We start from the raw sequence: 5,599 nt of genomic DNA, 5'->3' as shown, positions 1-5,599 counted from the left end.
CACCAATTTAGTGAGAAAGCAGGGAAAAGAAGGAAACAAGTTTTAAGCAATTAGGATAACATTTCATAACGGAGATATATCCTGAATGCCGTGGGAACACTGAGAAAGGAACCCCTAATTCTGCCTAAAAGAATTGGAAAACATACCCAAGGACGAGAGAAGAACTTGATCTTAAAGAATAATAACATTTACCAGTTGGGGAAAAATGGGAAGGTATAGCAGATTGAGGAAACAATACACAATTCAATGGCCCTGAATAATGAAGACTTTCTCACGCTCATGCACCAGCTGAAGTTCCTTGGGCAGCATCGTGCGTGAGGGAAGAACAATTGGGGAACGTTCTGGTAAGGTGAACCTGGGCCAGACTGTGAAGGGTGTTGTGTCTCAAAGCAAGGAGTCTAGCTTTCATCCTGTAGGTAGCTAGGAGCTACAGAAGGCTTTCAACAAGATGAAAATTGTGATTTTGAAAGATGATCTTTGTATTGAGTAGTTTAGTTAGAAAGTATCTAAAAAAGACTAGTTAGAAATTCTCACATTAAACCAGTCAGTAGTGAGTGATGGGGATAGATACTAAGACAACAGTAGAAACAGCAAATAGAGATGAGTTTGAAAGATATTTAAAGGGAAGGATAGTTAGGATGGTGATTGAAAGATTGTTTTCAGTTATATGCCAGAGATTATTCTAAGCCCCTGGAATAAAATAGGGAACAACATTGACACAGTTCCCACACTCATGGAATTCATAATGTGATGGAGTAGCAAGATGTATTCTGTGGTGATGCTCTTAGCTCCCTCAGGTCCTACCTACCCAAATTCCAGGTGTACAGAGTGCTGACTGCTGATGCCCTACAGCTACGGCATTCACTGTGCATCCACTGCCTTCACCTGAGGTTAAGGCCTCTCCTAGAGAAAGGCTTATGGCCTAAGATTGACTGAAAAAAGGAGATAAGGGGCTAGCCTTTCTCAGTCCTTCAATGTGGAACAATGTCAAAGTTCCAGAGCTCACGTGGAATCGGCTGAAGCCTCCACTGCCACCACATTCCAGTGTGATTCCGCTTTGCCCAGTCCTGCCTTCCTAACTCCCTTACATGTGTATCTCTCAATTACCAATAAACAATCTTCACACAATCCTCCACCTTAAAGTCTGTTTTCAGGGAGCCCAACTGAAGATAGTCAGTTCCAGGAGTGGTCTTAGGAAGCCAACTTTAAAATAGAATTTGGGAAATGGATCAGTTGCCAGAACCTGGCAATAAGAAGCCCGTCGTTTGGCAGGTGGAATATAGATAGGCCCTGGCCTGGTGTAATGGTGCAATTATTGTATCATCACAGTGGTAGATGGCACACTAGCTGATAAAATACCTCTGGCACTTGAGAAGTATGAGAGAAACACCAGAAGGACAACAGAACTAGGTGGCTGTTGCTGAGAACTGTTGATTCATTGGAGAGAGATAATGACAGGCTCAGGATGATTCATCAGTTCAAGGCAAAACGTGAAAGCCATGGTGCCTTCTTGGTTGCATTTAAAGTTCCTGACTTCCTGAAGCTGGAGGTCAAACAGAGCCAAGTCCAGGTGCTATATTTAAAGTACAGCAATATTTCCACAAAGGAAGCTCTGGATGGTATCTTACTCCAAGGCCAAAGCCTTACTGTGGAGTTAAGACATTAAAATTTGGAATGGGAGACTCTGTGAAAACACTGGAGAATCTTGACTGTAATCCCCTGATCCCACTGGGCCTGCAATAGGGGCTCTGAACTTGTTTCTCAGTGATGCAGGTATTGACCTCTTCTTACCTGAAAATCATGAAGGGGTGTCATGAGACAGGTGATTTACAAAACAGTGCTTGTCCCCTCTGGATCTGCCACACCCACTGCTGGCATTAGACTAACTCGGGTCAAATCCTGGCACAGATGAGCTATGCCTGCTGTGCAAGGAAAAGAGCTGCAAGAATCTGGCTAACAAGAATGGCCAAGGGCTGGATACTCATGGAACTGGACTCTGAGGGTGCTGTGCAAAAAAAAAAAACATTTAAGGAAGAGTTCCTCTGATGGAGGCATTCTCTACTGATGCATAATTTAACACTCTGGCAAGCACCTCAGGAGAAAGTATCAGTGTGCTGCAAAGATGACAGAAACTTGGAGAAAGTGATGGTTGCTAGTAGATAAAGTAGAAATGCCAAAAATGCTATGGCTATAGAGCAAGGGGTCCAAAGGCTCAGAGAGATAGATGTGCTAGACTGAAAACCCTACTAGGCACCTACATTCATTAGAAGTCCTGAAGGGTGTCTTACCAGCGGCTTTCAATCCTGAGCAAATTCACTCTTTATTCCATGAGACCAAAAAATGACAGTGGAACATTCTTGGGGTGAAAGGGTTTATAAACAACTTTATTTGCACGGTGACAGGTCACTCACTAGAATCCAGTCCACTCAGAGCAAGTCTGCATGCAGCAAGCTAGTCTCTGCCTCTGGGCCTCTCTGTCCCCGCAGCCGTCTCAGTCTCCGTCCTCGGCACTGCCACCAACTCCAGCCTCTGCTCTCCTGCAGCTGTGCAGCCCAGAGCACTGGGCAGAGCTCTTTATATAGAGTCAACAATAATGTATTGCCTACACTTGGGTAGTGAGTAAGCTGACCAAGGCCAGGTGAGAATCCTGGCCATAGGTACTTTCATTTTAGCTATAAGGAAAATCCATATACCAAATCATAAAAGGAATGTGCTGGTGAGAGGGGCACCAGGACACTGAGAAGCTCTATGGCTGTGCTGTATAGTCCAAAACATATGATAGGAGATGGTGTTACAGGGCTGGGCTAGCTGATAGTGAGGGGAGTGATGGGACCCCAAATGCTGGTGGTGGCACTTAACAGTCAGAAGCAAGGTGAGTACAATGATCACAACCAACAGCAAGGTCAGAGTGGCTGCCAGGAGTCTTGACTCTCAAGGAACTGTTGCGATGGTTTATAGACCATGGTGATCCTAGAGCCAAAATGTGTAGACAGCCAAGAAGAAGTTGCTTAACTCACACAGTCAAAAAGAAAAACGCAGATGGGTGATCGCAAGGCTGAAAGCAATTATCAGGTGAGGAGTCAGGACCCCTTGCCCAGTTTTCAGTTATGGCCAATTCTCAGGCCCTGAAACCTGAATGAAGGAGGGGCTAGGTCCTTATGATAAAAGCATACCACAATGACACCACAATAGGCATACACAGTAATAATTCTCCTATTTTTACCCCCAAAGGAACCTACAGCTATTTGTTCAGGAAACCATGCACTAGGAAAAAGGGCAAATCCGCACCTTTCATGGACTGTTAAACACTGGGTTTAGATTAACGTCGACGTCTCGAGATGCAAAACACTTTCTCAACCTCTTTTGGAGGACAAGACAAATAGAGGCCCCCAGTGAATGGCCCACAGTAGATCCACAGGCTCCATAGACCACACCCAGTGGTCATATCCCTGGTTCCTAGATGTGTAACTGGAATTCTTAGTTGTTAGTAGAACTATTATGTTGGTTTGTGGGTCTATGGCATGAGGGTTATTATAACAGGGAAAGCTAGGTCAGTCTCTGTATCCCCCAGCCAGGCCAGGCAGTGACTCACAAGTGCTCCTGCAGATGTGGGGAGTAGCAGGATTGCTGTAACACCACCCAGAGAAGTGGCTTTAAATGTGGATTGTAAGGGAGAGTAAAGAAAAATATCAAAGTATTTAACTTGTTGGACTGAATGTGTTTTAACATCATTAACCAAGATTAAGAATACACATGGAATAATGGCTTTGAAGAGTTGGAAGAGGAAGGTTACAGGTTGACGCTGGAGCCTATTAGGTCTGAATATAGAATTAGCTAACCCAGGAAAGCCAGAATGTCAGAACAGGGCCCACATCTCTGGGCTAGGGCAGGGGTGACAGAGACCGGGCTTTCCCATAGTAGCCAGTGGGGTGCAGGGGATTTGAGGACCGGGAAAAGTAATGTAGGTATCTTGAGCTGGGCATGTCTGGGGCAAAAAAAGAAGAGCATCCCAAAGGCTCAACATGAAACATACGAAATAGAGCAAATTGTATTCAGAAACAAGGAAAGAAACTCAGCAGAGCGGTGACAGTCTCGTACAGAGTGGCCTCCAGACATGCCAGTGGCCGGGCCACCAGAGGGGTGGGATGATCGTAAGGTAAGAGATCGTAAGGGAAGAGACACAGTCACCTCATGGTACACAGACTACAGGGAGACATCTCTACCGACACCTTGGGATCCAGAGACACAGCTCGAGTAGGAACAGCCTCTCACCCATTTTGTCTAAGGCTCATTGGGAATGTAGAATCTGTAGAGATCTGTGGAAATAGACTGAGTTCCATAATGGATGCAATGACTTTGAATACCAGGTCAAATAGAGATATTGGTTTAAAACTCAAGAAATGCATTCAACAACAATAAAAATTACTAACACCTGAGTATTTCCTATTTTACCTTTCCCCCCTTCTCTCCATTTGTGCTTACTCAGAGTTGCCTTTAGGTATAGGAGCTAGATAATGAGTGGAGTCCAGAAAAGGCAACATAAAACAAAGAAGTAAAGTTAATCTACGCCATAATAAACTTGGAGAGTAAGACAGAAAAATCAGGTGGGCTTAAACTTAGGCAAGTTTTTGAGGTTTTGGAGACAAGAGTGGAAAATTGAGTGTTTCAGGGAGCAGCTGCTGTCTGCTGCAGCATTCCCAAAATTGCAAAAATGAAGGTGACATTCTAGCCTGGGATATACATAAAGAATGCTATCAGCTTATACATTTCATTGAGATGCTCTTTAAAGACTTGAAGAATTTTAATTATCTTAGAACCAAATGACATTTTTTTTATTGCCACAACTGATAAAAAGGCCTGCATAGGATCTTTGCTTTAATGAATGTATGTTAAATGTTTGCATAATCATATACTGGACTGTTTATAAGACCATCTTATGCTAGGAGTTACAGAAGTGATTTTAAAAATGTGGAATTTATTCTTATGTTACCACCAAAAGTATTGCTTTAATTGTGGGCTAATGAAGGGAGGACAAAAAAAAAAAAAGACTGGACATACTATGTGATATTGGATTTGTGCCAGGTGAAATATCAATGTAATTATAATGTCCTAAACAAACAGTATGGTTCAAATAAAAGAAACTGGATGAAAAAAATGAGTTACCATACATTCCATAGTAAAGCAACATCCAAGATAGAGGGCTCATGTCTTAATGTTTTCACATTTATGTTTCAAGAAGAGATACATCAGTGTCATCAAAACAATATAATCTACCAATATAAACTAATGATGCTAAATTTAAATACTTTATTTTAGAAGTTTGCTTCTAAGTTAAAATTATGTACCTTTTTAAGTTATCAATTCATGTCTGAGTATATTTAAGTAACATCTTCATTAAAATAATTTACATTAATGTAGGAAGAAAGAATTTTGCCCCTACAAATGTCTACTTTTACTGAATTTGAAAAACACTTGAAATACAACTGGCCATATGCAAGGTTTGATTTTTAAAATGTGCTCTTTGACAGGCACAGGCCACAGGGGGCAGCTGGCAAGTAGGAAGGATGCCAGAGCAGTTCTAGAGCAAAGGAGAGTGGGA

The sequence above is a fragment of the Manis javanica genome, chromosome 5 (genome assembly GCF_040802235.1).
Source record: "Manis javanica isolate MJ-LG chromosome 5, MJ_LKY, whole genome shotgun sequence".
NCBI lineage: Eukaryota > Metazoa > Chordata > Mammalia > Pholidota > Manidae > Manis > Manis javanica.
The sequence above is the reverse complement of the archived record's forward strand: the minus strand, read 5'-3'. Positions refer to the sequence as shown.